Below are 24,825 nucleotides of genomic sequence, written 5' to 3' on the forward strand. Positions count from 1 at the left end.
CCTGCCTCCTCCCTGCCAGCTCCCCGTCTCCTGCGGGAGCCAGCATTGCTTTAATACAGAAGGAGCTGCTAACATGCAGGTCCCTCTGTGTCAAAGCAATTGTGCTCCGATGTGAGCAAGTGAGAGCAAAATGCTCTCAATTGCTCAAATCAGAGCATAGTTTTTCTATGGCTTGGCGGTACACTGTCCCAGGGATTGGCACCCTGGGACATTGCAGAAGGCGACCATGGGGGGTGGTGGTTCCCATGATCATCTATGGTTCCATGAGGGGGGCAATGCGGTCCAACGCCAATCTTTACTGCAGTACTGGACGGGGTGTGGTGTTTCCCAGGGTCCGGGGTCCGCAACTGACCCCCTTCATTATATTATTTGGGCCCCAGAAGAGGTGGCGGACTGCATGGGCCCCACACATTTCTCTGTAATTTCCCCAGGGAGGTAGGTGTCCCGGAGGCTGGGGGGGTATGTGCGCCCCCAATTGATTAAACTTAAGGCCTTGGGAAGGTGGTGTCCCGGGGGGTGGGGGTCACAAAGGCTCCGCAATTATTTTAGCTAAAGCCCTGGGGAGGTAACGGTCCCTGGGGCGATCCACTCGGCCCCCCCTCATTATTCAAATTTGAAGAGTTAGGGAGGTGGTGGCCCCCGGGGCTGTAGTGGTGCTGCATGGGCATTATTACAAGACACCCACCCGGGGTTGGGTCCACCTGGTGGCTTCATAAAAATGACGCATGGGTGCCCGTGTGTCTTTTCCAAATTGTTTTTGCTGTGGATCCACGAGTCCACCCGCGAATTTGCGGCAAAATTGTTTAAAAAGTGCTTTTAACCCCCAGCTGAGTCCCTGTGGGAACCTCCCACCATATTTGGCAGGTCAAGGTAATCCTAACCTGCCCTCTTTTCTTTATTTTTTTATTTTTTATTGGGAGTCAGTTTCAATCTGAGTCCCAAGATAGCTGCCAACATTTCTTGGTTGAAGTGGTGACAGCCAATCTCATTTTAGTAATATCCGCAAGTCCACTGCAAGGATTTGCATTACCAGATATCTATATTATTTTACTTAAATATCTCTGGAACTACTGAACGGATTTATACCAAGGCTTTTGGGACCAACATCTAGCTTTCTGACAAATTTGATGTAATTCGGTTTAGGCTATAATCGTCTTCAAAAAATGAAAAATCCCCACAGATATAACACGGAGCAAAAATTTTGGGACACCATTTTTTCTTGACAGATCATTCCAAAAAGGGGAAGTTTTCTGAAAAGTTTGTGAAGATTCGTTATTGGTAATAAAAAAATGTTGGTCATGACTAAAACTACCTACTGGTGATCACCAGTACGTTTATTTATATATATATATATATATATATATATATATATTCACTGAAAAAACCATAGGTTTCACACATGTTATAGTTAGCGGAAATTTTACTGATAAAAAACCAATGAAATTCCCCCGTTATAGTTAGTGCAGGCAACTATAACTCACGCGACCGCAATCCTCTGCTGATGCTAATACTGTATTTAGACACTTATTTGCCCATGTCTTCTTCCATACATTTTTAGCTATACATATATTACAAATATTTTTTTTTCATAAAGACACATATGTCATCAGCAGAAGATTGCGGTCGCGTGAGTTATAGTTGCCTGCACTAACTATAACGGGGGAATTTCATTGGTTTTTTATCAGTAAAATTTCCGCTAACTATAACATGTGTGAAACCTATGGTTTTTTCAGTGAATTTGCAAGGTTTTTTAAATGCTAATTCCTAACTATAACGTGTGTGAAACCTATGGTTTTTTCAGTGAATTTGTACGTTTTTTTAAATGCTAAGTTACTTTACGCCATTCGTGGCGTGCGCGCCCACTTAACGCAGTTCGTACCGTGCGCGCGCGGTGCGCTTCGCGCACCGCGCGCCCACTTTACGCAGTTAGTGCCGTGCACGCACGGTGGGCACGCGGTGCGATGACAAAGCAAGAAAGCACGTCAACAAATCTGTTTCTGCTTTCCTCCGTGACTATGGTATGGGTGCCATTTACCACAACAACTTGCGTTATGACATGCAAGACATTTATAGAGGAGATGGTGTGAAGGGAACAGAGTCTTCCTCTTGAACCTTAGACTCTGCATCGGTACTTACTTGTAGGTACCACTAAAAAATCATTTCATAAACACAACGGCTCTTTTTAGAGCCCCCTAATATCTAAACACTTAAATCTGATTTTCATTTTTTTTTTTTTCTACCGTACGCTTACCGTAAGCTTACCGTACGCGTACCCCGTGATTTTTTTTAAAATCAATAAATGTTTTTTTTGTACTTTTCTGTCCTTCTTTGACCCCCTTACAAATGTTAGGGGGTCTGTAACTCTCCTCATTGCCCCCTTTCCTTGTTTTCACTCTTTTTTTTCAGAGTGAAATACACAAAATGGCGGCCGCCGCTTCCTGGTTTCGGCCGATTCGAATGTTTACTAAGATCTAAGAGCCAATCAGAATCGCGCTCGCGCACGCCACCGTACGCTTACCGTAAGCGTACGGTAAGCGTACCGTAAGCGGGCTCAGATATATATATTGATTTAAAGGCTATTTTCTCAGAATCTACTGAACAGATTTACACCAAACCTACAAAAGGCACTTCCTTGACCTAGGGACTACCTCTCTGCCAAATTTTGAGTAATTCTGTTCAGCCGTTCGGGCTGTAGCTCGTTCTAAAGGTCCTATGGAAAAATGCATGGGAAAAACGCGTTTTGGGACCCCCCTTTTATCTCAGCCCCCGCTTGACGGATCCCCCCGAGACTTTCAGGGTAGGAGCGGAGCGTAGCGCCCCACCTATTTTGAGAAATTCGCGAGGATTCGTCGACCGGCGCCAAAGTTATTCAAAATAGAATGTTGAGGTTTTCCTATGGAAACGTGGTCCTAACTATAACTACCTACTGGCGACCGCCAGTAGGTAATATATATATATACACACACACACACACACGCACACACACACACACACACACACACACACACGTGCACACACACACACACACACACACAGACCCCACCCCCCCTTTAGGTCTCTGGAGGGCAGGTTAAGAAGCTGCTCTTGGGGCATTACCGTGACTGCCTTTTGCAGGATTATACTGCCATTAAGGATATTGCGGATTACATAGTAGTTGGTCAGTCATGCCATAATGTTTTATGTGGGAGTGAGTGATGTCTTCATGGTTTAGTGGCTGGGGACCACCGCAGTCACTCAGATGAGTTGAACATGTTGGTCATGTTGGCAGACAGTGAGGGGAAGAAATGTCTCATACAGGAGGTGGTATGAGATTAACAGGGAGGTTTGAGGCTTTGAGGTTTAGTACTAAATGACGGTGCAGAGAGTGCTATGACCACCCAACAACTTATTAGTGACCTATCTCTCGATGTCTATGTCACTACTCAAACTCCATATAAACCACGTTCCACTTTTATTCCTTCTATGTCTCTTGATGCAATTGATCTCTTCAATGACAAAGTGGAGGAGGACATGCAAAAATGTAATCATGTGAGCCAACGTGCTAAAAGAAATCGCAATAGGCAACAAATAAAATATCAGAACCTGATCAAAAAAGTGCAGAATCAAAGCAATGTTGTTATACGCAATGCGGACAAAGGAGGCAACATTGTCCTCTGGCCACTAAATGACTATCAACAGGAGGTCTACAATCAACTTAATGGTGCTGATTGTTATGTGAAAAGTAGCTTGGATACAGTAAAAGCAACCGATTTACAGTACCGCAGGCAATTAACAACATAGAGAGAAGAAGGTTTGCTGAGTTATGAGTATTGGCAATTAAAAAAAAAAAGATTTTCTGAAGATGTCTAATTTATATCATTTGCCAAAGGTACATAAAAATAAATTACATCCTCCTGGCAGACCCATAATTTCTGCTCAAGATAGCATATTTGAAAATACATTACGTTACATTGACTTTTTTCTTCAGTGTTTCATTAAAAACCTTCCATCCTTTGTGTTAGATACTGGAGATTTCTTGAAAAACATTAATGACATCCCTTGGCATTCCCACTATTTGTTAATGACCCTTGATGTCTCTTTGTTATATACAAGCATTAATCACCCGGATGGCTTGAATGCTGTTGAACATTTCCTTAGGATTTGACCACTTAATATATTGGAACATAGCCATATGCTACAGTGTATGATTAAGTGATGTCTGGAAAATATTTGTTTCTATTTTAATCGAGAAATGTTTCACCAAAGCCGTGGTACAGCAATGGGCACTTGTTTCACCCCCAGTTACACGTGTTTATACATGAGCTGGTGGGAGGAGCAAGGGCTCAGCGCTGATCACAACACATTATGGAATGATCATGTAATATATTAGCTATGACGTATAGATGATCTGTTTATGATTTGGAGGGGTACATTGGAGTCAGCCAAATTGTTTGTCGAATTAATCAATCAAAATTCGATTGACCTCCAGTTTGTAGCACATAATAGTAAGACCCAAGTGGAATTTTTTGATCTGCACGTGTTTATTAAACACAATAAAATTGAGACGTGTTCACACAGAAAGGCTACTGCTGGCAACTCTACGCTTCACGCCAAGAGTTTCCATCCAGTACATTTCAAAAACAGCATCCCTTATGGGGCGAGGCTTCGACTCAGGATGAATTGTAGTTGCCCTGATGATATAATATCAGGCCAAGTTAGGCTGGCACTAGATTCACACAAAGAGGAAACCATACAAATGTGTTTGGTAATGCATACAAATGTGCTTGGTAATGCGCTAAAGAAGGTCAAACAAAGGAGTAGGGAGGAGCTGCTTTTTAATAGGTGCGCTAGAAACTCTGAATCCACCACAAGATTGATCTTGGGGTTCAATAAACAGGAGAAACAACATAGAGCCGTTATGAAAAAGCCTTGGTCAGTGGTCCAGGGAGACGTTGTATTAGGGCCCACCCTGCCTAAAGCACCATACATCACATTCAGTAAGGCTCCCTGTATGAGGGATGCCTTAGTGAAAAGCTGCCCTGAAAGGGTGGATAAGAAGAATTGGTCAAAACCTAGACATGGCTTTTATAAGTGTAGCTCGTGCAGTGCCTGTAAATTTGGGAAGAACATCAATGACCATACCACACCCTTCAGTGAGAAACCACAGAAAATTAAGGGTGTATTCAGCTGCAAAACTGAATATGCCATATACGTCCTGGAGTGTGAGTGTAAGTTAAAATATGTGGGAAGTACCAAATTGCAGGTTCATCGGGGATCCTCCAGCATCTAAGGTCTATCGCCAATGTTGATCAGCCTACCCTGTTGCTCGTACCTTTGATGTCATCAGTGATGTCATCAGTGATGTCACTGACCATGTCATGAGTGATGTAATATGTGACGTCATCAGCAGTGCATTGCGGGCGCACGAGTTATAGTTAGCTAAACTAACTATAACGGGGGAATTTCTATGGTTTTACATGAGTCAAATGTCCAACTAACTATAACGTCCCTGAAACCAATGGTTTTTTAGTGAATTTCAAAGGTTTTTCAAGTGCTAATTCCTAACTATAACGTCTGTAAAACCTATGTTTTTTTCAGTGAATTTTAAATGTTTTTTAAATGTTAATTTTATATTTTAAATATTTATAAAATCTATATTTTTACAATTTTTTTTGTAATATTTTGGAACTCTATTATGCTTTTTTTAAAACTTTAACAATTATGTAATGTTTTATATCTTCAAAAAAAATATGTATACCTTTTTTTTTTGAGAAAACTGGAGTCCCGTACCGGTAGTGTACCAAGCTCCATCAGCACGCGAATCCTATCCGCCATATTGCTAAACTCGTAAATGATGCGCATTTCGTATCCGACGAGTTCGTGGCAGCACGTAACATCATATACGTATGTGGTCACGCCAGCTGCTACTTTGGTATGCGACAGGTATGCAGTACGAAGCCGCGTGTTATGTCATGTACGTATTGGGTCGCGCCCCCTGCGCGTTGCGTTTGCGACGAGTGCACGCTGCCAGGCCCTGTGTTACGTCATAGACGTATGGTGTCGCCCTGGGTACACCATTCCCTCATTTGTTTTTATGTCTCAAAATTATATCTAAATACGTTTAAAGTGTATATGAGAGCAAGCGATAATCTAAAATATTTTAAACATTTATATATTTCTAACTGTAATAAACTTATATTATGGTAAATATATTTTCTCAAAATCACGTCGGGTGCGTCCTCCTTGCACGCTCGGTTCGCGATTGCCATGTGACCTTAAAAAAAAGCATTTGATTGGTTCACAACATTGCACAATGTAACAGTTGGAGGACCCTACCCATTTTAGTCATTCTCTCTACAGCGTTTGATGAGAGACACCTCTTCTGCTTAGAGAGCTTTTTAAAAAAGTTTTTTGCTGTGTACACATATCTTATACTACACACAACATGCAAGGATCATCTTGATAAATATTCATGGCCTGTACCGTAGCCTTCCACGTGTGATGGCCATGCATGTGAAACGTTACATCAAATAACAAATGTGTGTTACTCGATGCCCCTGGTGTGTGTGTGTGCGCATTATTGTGCTGCCTCTCGACCTGGGTATTGGTGGCTCGAAGGGGTATCATCAGTAGGCCTGGGCGGTAAATTCCGTTCCGTTCGCGGAATTTGCGAAATTTGGGTAATTTCGTGTTCCGCGGAGAACGCGAAATTGCAAAAAATCTACGTTCCGCAACTTTGCAAAATTTTTTGCTTGTTCCCGTTCTCAATATGCGTGTTCGCGAGATATTTCACCCCGAGCACGCAAACAGCGATCGCGAACAGGAAAAAAGTATCGCGAACAAGCAATTCCGCGTGTTCGCGGAATTTCTGCATGTTCGCGGAGATTTTTTACCGTTTCGCGGAGGTTTGCGTAACGCGATTACGCAAATTCCGCCCACCCCTAATCATCAGCCATGGGCAGAGTGCACATCCTAGATCAAATGTGACAAACAGTAAAGAGTAACGTGTATATTTGTGTTGCAGTATGCTCTGTTGTCAGGCTTTACCAGTATAGTAGTGTGTCATATGTGAGACTTTCAGATTCACGTTTGACATGCATTGCTTGACTGTAATGAGCGTTATCACTGTGTATGACGTAGCCTCACTGCTGATCGTCCCTCAATCCGAACACATTCATATGTGTGCGCTTCGCGATAGCAACACTTTCAATAATGCCACACACCATTGACATGCGTGTCTGCGCATATCCACAAGCTTGACAACGACATGTGATGTTGGCCATTCAATGTTTACGGACAGCTTCTCATTACTGATAGTTGAAGCCCTCCCGGTACATGCTACATTAATGTAAATTGCGAATTGTGCGACATCAAAACTGCAACAGGGACACACACATAAGTACACTTCCTGGCCAGGCAGGATCTATGAGGTGTACACCTTCCTCGCAATCAAAACTCCATTTGAATTGTGAACCCTGCTGGCCGTCATGTTTGGACACACAACAATGACAGCAGGTGAGCAATGGGGCCTGGGTGCACAGGGGCTGCAATTGAGCGCAGTGCTGCGGGAGGGGTGGGGTGCATCAGCCTGGGTGCGCAGGTGAGAACAAGCGATGTTGCCGTGCGTAATGATGTGATCTCTGACCTCATTCAGTCACATCTCTGTCTCATTTTAAGGACCTGCTGGACCGTACTGTAGGCCTGAACCAGCGGGCAGTGCTGCCCTACAGACACGTGGCGTTGGCTTTTGGGGCACTGTAGTGAGCTGATTACTAAGTGTACATGTACACAGGCTTGCGCCACTGCATTACACGCACACAGTATGCTTCTATCATGCACTCTGTTCCTTTGTATGTGAACGTTGGCATAACATATTATTATTTAACCTTGTGTATTCTCGTACACACAAAGTCCTCCTTGAGCCACGATTACCACTAACAGTTGGTAGATCGTACTTCAAGAAGAAAGGATGCACTCAACTGGTGTTCTCTATTAAGCTTGAAATAAACCTTCATTTACCTCAAGACATTTCCAGCATTATATTATTTCTCCCTTTTCAGACACTGAGTTAGTTGCACCAAAATGCGCGCAGCAGGTGCTCAGCACGTGATGATGCCCTATGCATTTTAACGCCTTCCATCGTGGTATTAAGATACCGTCCCAGACCGGAGACCTGCTCTGCCACCCTGACAGAGATACCCCGGAGTCGGAGATCGCACCGGCACATTGTTGGACACACCGGTGGTGGCAGGTGAGCCGTGAAGCCTCGGTGCGCAGGAGCTGCAATTGAGCACAGTGCGGGCGAAGGGGCTGGGGTGCTGCAGCCTGGGTGCACAGGTGCAGGAAAGCGATGTTGCCGTAGATAATAATGTAATCTCTGGCCTCATTCATATCTCTGTTTCATTTTAAGGACTTGCTGGACCGCACTCTTTCTCGCGGACCCCAGCGTCCCAGTCACACGGGTGACAGGAGATGAACAGTGAGGGCTGGGTGCAGCAGGCCGACTCTCTGTCTCCTCCTCCCTCTGTTCTTTTGACTCTCCCTCCCCTTCTCCCTTCCACCCACTTGCTCTCTGTCCCATTCTCACTTTCTTCCTTTCATTCTGACTGCCTTTCTTTTTCTCTTGGACATGGCACACATACTTATGTTTATTTTTTGTCTTCCAGGTTTTGCACCGACTATGCGCTGTTCGTTTGGTGGGAGGCTCAAGAACCTTTGGGCTACTATATCATTATTATATGTATCGTGGTACTTGGGGTGGCACTCTAACTGGACCTTCTACTGGGGCCACTCTTGCTAGGTCCTCTGAAAGGACGGGATAAATACCAGCAACGTCAGTATTTCTTCCTCTGTCAGCCTGCACTTATTTCACCTGCTCCACTTCCTCCTGTAACATCTCTTCCTTGGCTTTTCCAGACTCCAGTCTACTTCTCTCTGCTTCGTGAAACACTTACTCTGTCCTCCTATGTGACTCCTTGCGCCAAAACTCAATGGCATCTTTCTGTTACTGTCTGGCTTTCTTTTTCCATAATTCTTCTTCTACTCTCATGATGCAATCTGCATCCCATGTCCCAACTGCGGGCCACCTCTGACTTTCTGGTAAATCCTTGGTGTAGTCCACCCATAAATCAAGAAATAATACGGCATCTAGGCCATGCTCATGATACATAAAGTACCCTGGGGTGTCCCTAGGTGGAATGGGAACAGCTTCTTTGAGTACCCCTTTTCTTGTTTTGATCTGTCTTAATTTTGAAAAGAGCGGCATTTTTAGACCTTATTACTTGAACACACTTAATACAATAAACACAATAATGAACAGTCATTCACACCACAACATGTAGAACGTATTTAAAACATTTAACATTTAACCTTTAACGAACAACAATGGCCATTAGGGAACTAATCACTTAGCATAATACTCGACACTAACTAGGTGATTCTGAATTATATATACTAGACATACTAGATATACTGCTAAACAGTACAGATACACTGCTGAAACAGTGCAGACCGGATTTGTGTACCCAAACCCGTCTTGACCGGCACAACCTATGTGCACGTCAGAACGCCTCCCCGGCAATGGTACTCACCGGGTAGCTCGGAACGGAAGGCCTCGGAACTGAACTGGACTAGACCAAACTGGACTGGACTGGACTCGACTCGTGACTTGGATACTTCGGAACTTCGGAATCTGGTGGGCCTCTGTATACCTCGGACACAGCTCTCTCGCAGGTGGGCTCTGGGTAGGACAATCTGCGTTCCTCACCGCCTCGTATGGATGCCTGGTCGCAGTCTGTCCCCTTCGTTGGCCTGAGGGAGTTGGCGGGAAGACCCGCGACGTGCGCGCTTGAAGTCCGTCACGGCTATGGAAGGGGGCAAAACTGGACCTTCATCTCCGGCGTGTGGGGAAAGAGATTAAACTGTTCGGGCGCCATTATGTGGTAAATAAAATATTACGCTCTATGTATTTCAGAATATCAATAGGATCATGCATAAAGCAAGAGGCTGAGTCTGTGGTATCAGGTTCTAAAAGGGCTTTATTCCAATAACTCGAGTCAAAGGGAGAATATTACCATCACCAAAAAAGGATCTGGAAAGGGACTCAAAAGTATTCTCAATATTCTCAAAACATTATTCACAGAGTACAGTATATATACATTTCTCAATTGTACGTAAGCAAAAGAGCAAGAGAGAATGAGATAAGAGCATGTGGGCGTGTAAGTAGGCGTGAAGGTGGGCGTCCATGTGGGCGTCCACTTGATGATAATGGGTAATTTGTCATGTGTGGGTGGATACCTGGAGAATCCTGCAATGTCAGCAGAAATATTTGGCAGAGATGCGTGCGCAGTCGCATGACGTGTGATAGACGTGCAACTAGAGGGAGAAAGGGACTTGACATTTAGCTCTACATGTGGAGACAAAAGTCTGGGGTTATGTCAACCTAATCCCAAATCATATCTAACATCCTATGTTTAAAGAACTATGTTATCCAAAAAGAAAGGTCTCTCGAACAAAATCTATTCTATACTGACTGTGAGTGCGTGTACAAGCGTCTAAGTGTCTACACTAGATGCGAGGGCAGAAATCTTCCATAGTAACAGGGCTATGAATTACTTGCATAAAGACAGAGAAGCCGGGCCCTTTGCTCGATAGCTGGAAGAATGTTTACTTAAACTACTAGACAGGAATGCATTGGGTAGGGAGCGGAGCAGATAATCTCGAAGGTGAAATACAGTTTTTGGCAGGCAACAGGCTGGAGTCAGGCACCGTTAGCCGCGCAGGGAATAGGACAAAGTTCATGGATACAGATGCGAGCTCAGACTGGAGCTTTCAGAGGCAGAAGGCAGGAAAAGGCTTAACGGCAGAATCAGGGCCTACTCGCCTGGACTGAAAAATGGGATAAATGAACCATATAAAGCCGGTGGCCTTTCATACTTAGAAATAGAATATCCGGCCCATTCATGGCGGATCTGAAAGAGGACATGTTGACGGTGGACGCACAAGTGTTTGCGTCTTCATAACTGGAACTGGAGGGAACATACATGTACTTGTGATTTATACATGAAACCGTTTGGGTCCAAGATAGGGGACATAACTGATCATAAAAATCCATATTTCCACATTCCCTCCTTGTCCACTACTTGCCCTTAAGAGATATCAATCTTCATCAATCCGTTGATCTGTTCATATAACATCATTTGTTCTTCTTTTTTCTTCCGGGATGAATGAAATTTTGGTGGTGGAATACACGATGTGGCACACAGACCACAAATCGCTGGTCCACATTGTAGGCATAAGCAGCAACTGAATAGTATGAGAAAGCCAATACCTAGGAAGGATAAGACCCTCCGTCCAAAGGTAGATAATACACTCCAAAACCAACCGGACCAAGTCCAGGTGCCTGGATTCTGGTGTATCTGGCTTACAATCTTATGAAGGCGAGTTATGGCTTTATATACAGATGGCAAATTTTCTGGTATGAAAATGCAACAGCTTGATCCGATGACCCTACAAGCTCCGCCCCTATCGGCCAGGATAACGTCAAGGACAAGACGATTTTGAAGCACAACAATCCGCATAGCAGACTGCTCTTCTGTTAAATTGCCTAAGGCGGAAATAGTTTCGTTCACTACTGCTTCAAGGGTTCTGGTTAATCTACTTATCAGCTTACTATTGGTAACTGTACCTATATAGGGAAAGAGACCTTTATTGAAATCTGTGTATTTTTCCCATGCTGTCTCAGTGTAATCGACTATTGGGAGATCTCTCCGTTCTCTATTGTGTACTAAATGAGTATTTCTATGATAATCAGGAGGAGCTAGGAAAACAGGTGGCAAAAGGAATCCGATGTAGCAGGTACCATCCCAATCTAGAGGTAGGCGTATATATGCGGTCTGGCCACATATAAAGTAGGAATGACGAGAAGCTCTAAATGTAGACTTGCCTTGATCACTGAATTTTATTACAGTGGTGCATTTACTATGGCCCATGTGTATGGAGCCATTCTTTCTTATACATAATTCCCCTTTTACTGGGAATACGGACATGGCGGGCAAGATTGGTGTAGCTTCAGATTCAACGTTCAGGATCATGAGGTTAAGTGTAAAATTACCTAATCCATATACTTCATTTTCTAGATCAGTTCCTGTTCTTTTGGGAAGTCCCTCCTTGTTAGGGTAGCAGACTTTAAGCAAAACTAACTTCAGGTTTCCCCATACCCAGTTGTCTTGATAAACTGCGGAATTCGAATCTAGGGAATTAATCAAACTAAACCATGCTCCACAGGAGCCATTGTGTGTGAACGGATAGAGAAAGAGGGGCAAAACTCCCTTATAGTTCTGATAGGGGGGGAGTCGGCCACAGACCCAGCAGTCTGTAGCATTGCTAGTCTGATGTGAATGGTGCAGCATCTGAATAAAGGTATTGTTGCGTAAGGCAAGTCGATATGATAGCTCATAGGATGGCAGATCACTAAATGTGTGCTTTATGGTATCATTAGTGGAGGAGTATAAGAGTGAGGCAATAGGAGGAAAAATAGCATGTAGTATTAAGCTGATACATATTATCGTGATGCACATCTTGCTCTTTTTTATCAATATTATTGTCCAAGATCTTATGCAAGCCAGAATACATGTTCAACCGCTTCACCACCTAGTGGACTTAATTGATCAAACGGGTTCTGACTTTTTAGATCTAAGTTTAGCTTTGTGGAAACTGCTGGGGAGTCTCCTCTAGAAAATGGTGTTCAAAATCCAAAATCCAAGTTCAAAGTCTTTTTCCTTTGTAAAAGAGTGGTGAAGGTGCAACCATCTTTTCCGCCCTTTGACTTTAACGGCCTTCCCCGTGGTCCAGAGCACTGACTTTGGCGCCTTCCATCCAGGAGCGATGGAGTATTCTTTGACCTGGGTGTTGTCAGGGAAGGCGGCAGCAACCTGCGAACAACAAGAGAGTAGTGCAGACATCAAGGAAGCCAGGTAATCTGTCAGCATGTTATTATCAACATCAATAATCTTTTAGGCATTGGAGTGCCCCACATATTTGGTGGTCTACCAAAGACCACTTCATAGGGAGATAAGCCTGTTCTAGAATGAGCTACCATTCGCATGTAAAAGAGGGCAACCGGCAGGGCTACCATCCAATCTACACCTTTGTCTGCGCAAATTTTTAATGTCTGATTATGTCTTTCTACAAGGCCTGCTGCTTCAGGATGTCGCACACAATGGAATTTCCAGGTATACCCTAACAGAAGGGACACCTGCTTCATTAGTACCAGGACATATTTGTAACCTCTACATCTGTTTATTTGGATATAATCCATTTGGAGCACTTCAAAAGGGTGGTCAGGTGGATGGAATCCACCTTGTTCCATCGGAATGCCTTTACCTGGATTGAATTGGCAACAGATCATACATGTTCTGACCTTTTGTTTCGCTGCTGCACGCAGGTGCTTGTTGAACCATATATTCTGTAAGCTATCTATCATTGCTTTCTCTCCTAAGTGTGCAGGACTATGTGCGGTATTTATAATCACTTGTACCATCGAATCAGGAAGAAACCATGTGGATTTGCCCTTATTCATCCAACCCTGATCAGTCAGTACCCCTCCTTGTTCCGACCATTTCTTTAATTCGTCCATAGTAGCATGTGTCTGTATGTCTTGTACATCCTTGGAAGGATCCCTAACTATCATGGCTTTGGACAGTGATAGTATCTGTGATTTTGTCATGTCTAGTGGGGTCTGAGCTGTCTGTTTAGCTGTTCGGTCTGCCAGATCATTGCCTTGGGAAATGGTATCTGTGGCTCTAGTATGTGCTTTACATTTTAGGATAGCTATGGCTGTTGGTAAATGTATTGCTTCCAGTAGGGCTTGAATAAGGGGGCCATGCTGTATCTTGGCCCCATGAGAGGTCAAGAAACCTCTTTCTCGCCACAGAATCGGTGTAAATGTTTACTCTCAGGTGCTTAGCTCTTATGCACGCTTGTGTCAGGGCGATGAGCTCTGCTGCTTGTGCTGACAATATGTCTATTATTTTAGTCTCTATTATTACAGTATCAGTAGTCACTGCATATGCTGCCACTAATTCTCCCGCCCCTGTCCTCATGCATGAGCCGTCAACTTATAGTGTTAGGTCGGGGTCTGGGAGTGCAACGTCTGTCAAGTCTTGTCTTGGTTTAGTCACGGTATGTATTACTTCAACACAGTCGTGTGGTGAAACGCTTTCTGTACTGGAGGGCAAAAGGGTAGCAGGATTCAGTATGTTGCATCGTCTGATCTCTATGTGTGGTTGAAATAACGATGGCTCATAGCCTGTCAGTCTAGCTACAGTCAGGTGTTGTGTTTGTGTCCGGTTCAAGAGAACCTCTACTGCGCGTGGTACTTGTACTGTCAGAGGGTGGCCCAGCACTATCAAGTCACTTTGTCTTATGGCTAAGGCCGTTGCTGCAACTGATTTTAGGCACGCAGGCATTAGACCCTGTGCTACTGGGTCTAATGTACTAGAAAAATAAGCACAGGGCTCGTGTTTTCCTGCATGATCTTGTGTTAGGACAGATAGTGCTGTTCCATCCCGCTCTGTCACAAAAAGCATAAACGATTTGTTGTAATCAGGGTTTGCTAAAACTGGTGCTTGACATAAAGCTCTCTTTAATTCTTCAAATGCCACAGTGTGTTCTTGTGTCCAAGGGAGGACTTTAGTAGAAGCTGTATTAGGGGCTTGGACTAATACCCCTGAAAGATCACAATAAAACATGAGAAAAAGGGGAAAGCACCATACCTATTTCCTCGGCTTAATTTCTAAGGGGGCTAATTTCTTAAGGGGCTAGCGAGAAGCGAACCTCCTCAGGGGCCAGCAGAAAGCCAATATTCTCCTCCTTCCCCCCCTTTTTGACAGGAGGAAATCTGAAACAGATTTCACTGCTGTCAAACACTATCAAACCCTGTGTCTTGTCAACACTATTAATCCCTGTGTGTAGCTACTGGGCGTAAGCAAAATTATAGGAGATACACAGCGTATTTGAAACGGCGAGAAATCCTTCAAATTAATGTACAAACCTCATTGTGTTAGCTCATAAGCTGGCCAAATGACATCTCATATGCAAATGTCCCTATTACATGAACCTACACCAACCTGAAGTCAATATTAATGCTAGGAGGCCCTAATAGGAATGCTAAATTACCTAAATATTCGGAAAACCAAGTTTAAGAACAGTTGTTAATGTTGATAATTAATAATTCATCTGCTAAAAAAAATCAGTAATTCTGCAATAATTTCCACCTATACAATAAACAGCCTAATTTAAAAACAAGTCAACTTTTGGGGCCACCACTTACAAGAATGAGCTTACTAAAGCAAACTTTAAAAAGGAAATCCTGTCAGATATTTTCTCATTACCCTAAATACCGAGCCTCATTTGTCACTCTGGGGTGGCAGTCCTTATTTAAAACAGGCCTTTCAAGAGGTAAGATGCTAGTGCACAGATCATAATGGTTCCTCAATGTCCAATCTGGAAACATATGACCGAGGCTGCCTGTCTATAAGAGAAAGGCAGTCATGTGAAAAATATTTTAGTCTTGCATAACGTTTTACTTTTATTTCATTCATCTCCAACACCAATTAGACATACACTGATAACGTGTTGTCTGCTATTTTGACAGCATGATAAAGGTAATATCATGTCTGTGAAATTTAGTAATTGTGAACAAGTTCCAGCCAAGCGCTGTGCAAAGATCGCCGTCGTCACGACTATCTCGGTACTGCACAGGAGAACTTTGTATTAAACGCTAAACAGACTGGTCAATACAACACAAAAACAAAACATATATAAAATACATATGCCAAGCCATCAGTATACCAAGCACAGAAAGCATAGACAATTACACTAACATATATAAATGAGCAGCGATGCGCAATTATAGTACCTACAGCTCAGAGGCGAACACTCTGGCCTGCTTAATTTGTCAGGCTTATAATCAATAACTTATTTACCTGCCCTATACACCCCCATCTGAAATCACCGTGTCAAGTCTGACACACAGAATCAGCAATAATAATCAAAAACGAAGAACACACGAACCTGTTTGTTTTCTTTTATAAAAACAGAATCAGCAATAATAATCAAAAACGAAGAACACACGAACCTGTTTGTTTTCTTTTATAAAAATGAGCTATGCATCTTCGTCAACACAATGTACCCTAATGTCCCAGACGAAGACGCACCTCTCATCTCTCCTCACAGACTTTTAACCACTGGATCATTTATCCAATGCAACTGGTGGCAGCTTGTGGCCACAATTCAAAAATGTCTGAATTTGAAAATCGTTTTTATATAGGCACATAGCCCTTAAAATTCCAAGCAAGAGCAACATTTTATTTTCCGGCCAGAAGCAATATAACAATTGCTAAAAAATAAAACAAATCTTCTCCATAGACATTTCCTCGGGGCACTGGTTTAGCACAGAATAGACAAAGGGAATCTTTCTCGACTTACATTTCTCAGCTGCCTTGTCTTATCAGAGAAGCTAAAAATAGCCCCTCAGCGCGGCCTGAGCCTGGGCTGCCAGCCAACTTTTTTTGTTGTTCCGGCTGCAGGCATTACACAGATGCGATGTCAGAGAAGCTTTCTAAGCAGTGCCTCTGTTCTGCTCCTCTCACCGGCCCCCCACCTACACTGGCTACAAGGTCAGAATCTGTCTCCGATTTCTGTATCACATACTGCTCTACACAGCCCCCACCTTCTCCTCACTCTGAAGCTGTCAAAGACAAAAAGACTACTCAATTCCATAAAAAACTGCAATAATTCGCCCAATTGAAAAATTATTTTTATATACAATTTGCTCTCAGGGGGTCATAATCTTACCGTCTTGACCCAGCACATTGGCTCACTGGACTACCAAGAACACAAACCTGGATTCTGGAACAATTTTGCAAATTCGAAATACCCACAATGTTTCTCAAGCTAAACTTTTCACTAATTATTTTTCATTAACACTTTGTACATTAGGGGTGTCATCAAATCATAGGTGTTGCTCCTTCTCTAGCTACACCCCTCTCAATTTCCTATTGACAACGTAGTCAAATGTTGGACCATGTAAACACCGACTATGCGCTGTTCGTTTGGTGGGAGGCTCAAGAACCTTTGGGCTACTATATCATTATTATATGTATCGTGGTACTTGCGGTGGCACTCTAACTGGACCTTCTACTGGGGCCACTCTTGCTAGGTCCTCTGAAAGGACGGGATAAATACCAGCAACGTCAGTATTTCTTCCTCTGTCAGCCTGCACTTATTTCACCTGCTCCACTTCCTCCTGTAACATCTCTTCCTTGGCTTTTCCAGACTCCAGTCTACTTCTCTCTGCTTCGTGAAACACTTACTCTGTCCTCCTATGTGACTCCTTGCGCCAAAACTCAATGGCATCTTTCTGTTACTGTCTGGCTTTCTTTTTCCATAATTCTTCTTCTACTCTCATGATGCAATCTGCATCCCATGTCCCAACTGCGGGCCACCTCTGACTTTCTGGTAAATCCTTGGTGTAGTCCACCCATAAATCAAGAAATAATACGGCATCTAGGCCATGCTCATGATACATAAAGTACCCTGGTGTGTCCCTAGGTGGAATGGGAACAGCTTCTTTGAGTACCCCTTTTCTTGTTTTGATCTGTCTTAATTTTGAAAAGCGTTAGAACTAAGGGCAAACCCAATAATCACTGGGACCTGGGTAACAAACAGTGGAATAGAAATGGTCCCAGAGCATACATAGAGATTGAGAAAAATCAACAAAACAAATATTACAACAATTTCAAGGCAGGACCATAGTGTTATTTAATCACACTAGGAACAGGCACATAAATGCATAGGGTAAATCACACTATTTACAATATTTACAAAAGTGCGGGGTGCCACGGGGAAGGGGAGGGAGTGACGAGTTGGGTAGGGTAGTAAAATAAGTGACATAAACAAGTTCATAACAATGGTACAAATCAATTGCTGGGCACCTAAGTGTCGTGCCAAATATTCAAGAGTCGTTCATTGACAAAATTAAATATTATTGCCAAAAAGCCATATACAGGTGAAAGTCCACAGTGCTCAACGCACTATTGAAGGTACTGGCATGATGGGATGTCGACGTTTCGACCCCTCTTCAAAGGTAGGTAGATTATTTCCTTACAGGTGGGGTCTTCCTCAGGACAAAGAGGATGGTGAGCCGGGGAAAGGTAGGCACCTATACAAAAATATGGGTGGGAATTAAAAAAGGAATAGTGCCAAGCGGAAATTCAACTGTAGGACTGGATAAGGATATGACTGCCATAGTTACCAGGGAAAGCGAGAGCATCAAATCAGTGACAGCTTGGCATCTGGGCACAAAAGGCTCCGAAATCGGGTGGGAGTGAAAGTCACCTAAAGATTAATTAAAAAGCGACAGTAGGGTCAACCATGGAGTTTGACTAAAGGTGAGGGAGGTGGGTATTTGACTCCAAATGAATCTAAACTCACGTGTATTGTTTAGCAAAGAAGGGAGGATTAGATTACTCCATCGACAACACACCGCTATGTAATCGGTATGTGAGGTGAGATGAATCACCGGGAAAAACAGCCTCTAAAAACAAATGGAGAGAGCGCTCTTTTAATGAGAGAAACGATTGGTAGTCCTAAACTAGAGAAATACAGAAAAACAGGACCAGGCAACCCACATTATCATCCGTCTACTAAAATATCAGAAAGCGGGACTGGCAAGTCCAGTGTATAATAAAACTGAGAAACTGTATTATTGATGAGTCAAACCAGCATAATTAGCTTATATCCAAAGGGTTGAAAAATCCCCGTAATCAGAAGGGCGATACAATGTGTTGTACACGAGGACCCAATAACCGGGCTGAAATGTAACTAGAGGCAAATCCGGTTGAAAAACCGTAACATTAATGGATAAGGCAAAAATTTACTGTAAGTAAAAAGGGGGACTAGACATATGGACAAGTACAAAAATCCTAGGTCGAATTACCGTAACAATAAAGGATAAGGCAAAAATTAACTGAAGGTGAAAAGGGGGACCTAACATATGGACAAGTACAAAAATACTACGGCTTGGTACAACCCACGGGATACTCTGCTCTCACCCAAACATCCCAATACATCACGTCAGATTAACAAAATGATATGTGTTACAACATTCTCTACTCGCAGTAATGCAGTGAAAAAGATCATCAATAAACATTGGAACGTTATATCCACGGAGATTGACCAACCCGATCCACCGATGCATTCTTTTAAGAAAGCAATGAGCATCAAGGACCATGTGGTGCATTCCTTCCTTGAGGACCCGGTTGAACCAACGATTCGGTCACTCTGGAGTTTACCACCAATCATAGGTCACTTCAAGTGCGGATCGTGTAAAGCATGCCCCACAACTATGCAATCAAAGAAATTTGAATACAAGCATCAGACCATTACATTACAATCACATACCAACTGCAATTCTAGCAACGTCATCTATGGGATCCTTTGTCCATGTGACCGACTATATATTGGCCAGACACAGCAGAAAGTCAAGGCCAGAATTCTTCAACACCAAAGTCGAATAAGATGCAATGTGACAGGTGCACCTTTAGTCGATCACTATCACCAACTGGGACACCACCCCGATGAAATGAAATGGATTGTTTTGGAAAAGACAGAACTGGGACCACGGGGAGGTAATATATCCTCTATCCTGCTCATTAGAGAGTCAAAAATGATGATACGCTTTGACACTATCCTAACTGGTTTGAACGAACAAGACCCGAGCAATGCCCAATTAGCTATCCTTGGTAGCTCATGAACTAGGTTCATTTTTTTCTCTGCTCTCCCCAGCCCATTATCTAACCTGTGGTTAACGTTATTTCTGAGACACTTTATGATGTTGACCATGAGACATGTATGACAATTGTACGTATCATGCACATGCATTTTTTGATTGTTTCCTTCTCATTGTAACTCTATTACGTCATATCCAGCAAGTTTTTATCCATTCACATGTATTGACTTTTTTCCTTCCAATGTAATTACCTTCTAGTTCTCTTGCTTCCTCATCAGAAAATGTTGATTGATATAAGCTCATATGCCTGTCTTAACAACCACTGTTCCCTTTTTTATTAATATGGTGTGCCGATTTAATGTATTTTTCACAACCTTGAGACGCTTCGAATCATTACATTCATTGTACCACAGTGACTGCATCTATGTGTTTACTTAATAATAGACCACGAGTCTGACTGCACGCCCTCCAGTTCGTGCAGTTGTGCAATCCTAAACGTGCACATACGATTGTAATTGATTAGACCCTTTCTCATGACTTTTTTACGTTCCTTTACGTGTATGTTTCACCATCCCAACCCCAATTCGTCGATCAGTTCGATCCCCCGGGCCCCGACGAGGCCCTTTTAGTCTTTCCACTCTACTGAACGACATTCATTTACACACTTATTCAATCTGACACTGGTATGTAGTCTATTTACTTTATTTATTGTGTCCGTGATTCCGCTTACCCACATCTTATCTTCAAACAACGCAATCAAACTACCCGAATGGTCTTTCTTCTAATCTTCCGGTGCTGGCAGCATCCAGCTGCTGCACCCGGTTTAACGTCACGCGGTTTTCAGCGTTCTCTTTATCTGGGAGCCGCTCCGCGTCCTCAGTTAGCCGTCAGAGTCGAGCGGGCTCAGACTTGTACGCCGTCTCAAGGTAAGAGAACCATTTGGAAGATACTCCGTGTGCCTTGGCTATTTCGACGTAGTATTTTTGTACTTGTCCATATGTTCAGTCCCCCTTTTCACCTTCAGTTAATTTTTGCCTTATCCTTTATTGTTACGGTAATTCGACCTAGGATTTTTGTACTTGTCCATATGTCTAGTCCCCCTTTTTACTTACAGTAAATTTTTGCCTTATCCATTAATGTTACGGTTTTTCAACCGGATTTGCCTCTAGTTACATTTCAGTCCGGTTATTGGGTCCTCGTGTACAACACATTGTATCGCCCTTCTGATTACGGGGATTTTTCAACCCTTTGGATATAAGCTAATTATGCTGGTTTGACTCATCAATAATACAGTTTCTCAGTTTTATTATACACTGGACTTGCCAGTCCCGCTTTCTGATATTTTAGTAGACGGATGATAATGTGGGTTGCCTGGTCCTGTTTTTCTGTATTTCTCTAGTTTAGGACTACCAATCGTTTCTCTCATTAAAAGAGCGCTCTCTCCATTTGTTTTTAGAGGCTGTTTTTCCCGGTGATTCATCTCACCTCACATACCGATTACATAGCGGTGTGTTGTCGATGGAGTAATCTAATCCTCCCTTCTTTGCTAAACAATACACGTGAGTTTAGATTCATTTGGAGTCAAATACCCACCTCCCTCACCTTTAGTCAAACTCCATGGTTGACCCTACTGTCGCTTTTTAATTAATCTTTAGGTGACTTTCACTCCCACCCGATTTCGGAGCCTTTTGTGCCCAGATGCCAAGCTGTCACTGATTTGATGCTCTCGCTTTCCCTGGTAACTATGGCAGTCATATCCTTATCCAGTCCTACAGTTGAATTTCCGCTTGGCACTATTCCTTTTTTAATTCCCACCCATATTTTTGTATAGGTGCCTACCTTTCCCCGGCTCACCATCCTCTTTGTCCTGAGGAAGACCCCACCTGTAAGGAAATAATCTACCTACCTTTGAAGAGGGGTCGAAACGTCGACATCCCATCATGCCAGTACCTTCAATAGTGCGTTGAGCACTGTGGACTTTCACCTGTATATGGCTTTTTGGCAATAATATTTAATTTTGTCAATGAACGACTCTTGAATATTTGGCACGACACTTAGGTGCCCAGCAATTGATTTGTACCATTGTTATGAACTTGTTTATGTCACTTATTTTACTACCCTACCCAACTCGTCACTCCCTCCCCTTCCCCGTGGCACCCCGCACTTTTGTAAATATTGTAAATAGTGTGATTTACCCTATGCATTTATGTGCCTGTTCCTAGTGTGATTAAATAACACTATGGTCCTGCCTTGAAATTGTTGTAATATTTGTTTTGTTGATTTTTCTCAATCTCTATGTATGCTCTGGGACCATTTCTATTCCACTGTTTGTTACCCAGGTCCCAGTGATTATTGTGTTTGCTCTTAGTTCTAACGCTTTAATGAGCAGGTGCATACCTGCGAGGTTTTCTTTGTGAATTCTTCCTCCTTCTATAAAATGGTGGAGAGTGAAACCCTCTCCTATACTGAGGAATACATTCACCAACTGCTACAGGACCCCAGGAATCTCTTTCTGTCATCCGATACACCCAATATTGATTTCACACTCAATGACAAAATAGCTAAACTCGAACGCCTGGAAAAGAAACTAATTCGTACAAAACTTCATGGTCATTTACTTACCAAATATCTACAGGCGAACATAATACCAGTTGGGCTACAGATAAGAAATGAACCTGCCATCTTTGTCGATCTACCAAAATTCAAAGAAGGTTTTAGCTTCATTGCTAATAATGCTTCGCGACATTGGATGGTTCTCGGAGTAGAAACTGCGGCCGAACAGGTTCAGGCCTTGACCAGAGAAATAGCCGCTCTCAAACAAGAAATTGCAGGTGATTCTACTTTGACAAACGCTAAAAGTGCTCTGGAGAATCTCACAAAATCACTTAAAGACTTTGAAACCACCACGCAGAATAAAAAATTAGACAAACTCTCCAAGGATATCAGGTTTTATGAGAAAAAGAACACATATCCTTATCTCAACGAAGACTATTACAAACAGGATACCTCTGGCCGTTTCACTGGCAGAGGACGAGGGGCCTTCAGAGGAAGAAGGAATTACACCACTTTCTCCGATTCTACGGTTAGTTCGGACAGTGATCCAGAGGCTCCTGGCCCTAGTTACGACTACAACTACCGAGACAACTGGTACCCCCCCCAAGGTTTTTCCCCTTTTTTAGGAGAAGGCCAATGGAGACCACCGCGAGGACGAGGTGGCAACTGGCCAAGGGGGCCTCCGCGAGGCCAGCAGAACCAACCGAGCACCAATTGGGACAGAGGCCGAGGGACAACCCCGAAACAAGTTCGATTCCAGCAAGAGAACCACGGAGAGATATCGACGAGGCGCAAAGTCTACAGATGGTAGAGCTGACGAACAGGCTGTACTTTGCAAGGGCCTGTCCTTTGTCCCAACTGCCCATCCGAATTCATTCAACCTAAAAACTGAACTCCAAGGGTTCTTTCGTAAGATCCGTCTCAGGTATTTTTTTAAAAACAAGGAAGACAGTTTACCCAAGTCGGTCACTGGATTAAGGCCTCCATCGAAGTTTTTTCCACCTGCCAATGCTATGAGTAGCAGGATTTTGGCTTATGAGAGCATGGTTCTGAACGATGTTGGCACCTTACTTTCAACATACAAACACACCATACCGAATACCAGTAAGTCTGAGAAAGCGGCTCTCCAAACCCTCCGCAATAACAAAGATATTGTGATCAAGTCTGCCGATAAGGGCGGGGCTATAGTGGTGCAAGATACGACTGCATATAAATCGGAGATTCTACGGCAGTTACAAGACGGTGTCAGTTACTCTCTGTTGAGGTCTGATCCTACGAAGGACCTGATGGTTGAAATCCACTCAATAACTCTGGACGCTTTAAATTGTGGCTTTCTAAGCAAATTGGAATATGATTATCTTAATCAACAACATCCACGACTACCTACCATATATACGCTACCAAAGATACATAAGGACATCCTACATCCGCCAGGTCGCCCTATAGTATCTGGCTGCGGATCACTATTGGAACCTCTATGCAAGTACATAGACATTTTCTTGAAACCATTGGCAGAAGAAACACAAACATACCTTCGAGACACCATGCAAGTTATTGCAATGATTGATCAACAACCCATGTGAGCAGATACTTGTCACCTGTGACATAGTCTCGCTATACACCAGCATTCCGCAGGAGCCTGCACTGGCGGTTATGCGGGAAGTTTTGGATCTAAGACCAGCACCAACAAGGGTACCCACGGATTTCATCATAGCTCTCTTGACCATCGCTATGAAAAAGAATTTCTTTTACTTCCAAGGAAAGTACTATGTACAAACGAAAGGAGTCGCGATGGGGGCTGCCTTCGCTCCAGATCTAGCGATCCTATATATGGATAACTTTGAGAAGCGGTTCGTCCTCACAAACAACCCGTTTTTGGCACATGTCAACACGTGGAAGAGATATATTGACGATATATTGATGATTTGGAATGGTGAGACCATCCAACTCAATTTGTTCCACCAATGGCTAAACCAGTGCGACCCCAACATTCAGTTCACCATGCAGTCTAGCACACAGGAGATACCCTTCCTCGATTTGAAAATCTTCCACGAGGATGATAAACTTCTTACCACCCTATATAGGAAGCCAACGGAAAGAAATTCTCTACTAAGATACAGTAGCCACCACCCGCGCGGCTTGCGCGACAATCTCCCTGTGGGACAGTTCCTACGGATCCGCAGGAACTGCACCAAACGAACGGACTACACTACAGAGTCTGAGAACCTAACAGCCAGGTTAATACTAAGAGGTTACCCAAAACGCCTGGTTAAGAGGGCCCGTAAGAGGGCTTGGTACAACCCACGGGATACTCTGCTCTCACCCAAACATCCCAATACATCACGTCAGATTAACAAAATGATATGTGTTACAACATTCTCTACTCGCAGTAATGCAGTGAAAAAGATCATCAATAAACATTGGAACGTTATATCCACGGAGATTGACCAACCCGATCCACCGATGCATTCTTTTAAGAAAGCAATGAGCATCAAGGACCA

Source organism: Triturus cristatus, chromosome 5_2 (assembly GCF_964204655.1).
Source record: "Triturus cristatus chromosome 5_2, aTriCri1.1, whole genome shotgun sequence".
In the NCBI taxonomy this organism is placed as follows: domain Eukaryota; kingdom Metazoa; phylum Chordata; class Amphibia; order Caudata; family Salamandridae; genus Triturus; species Triturus cristatus.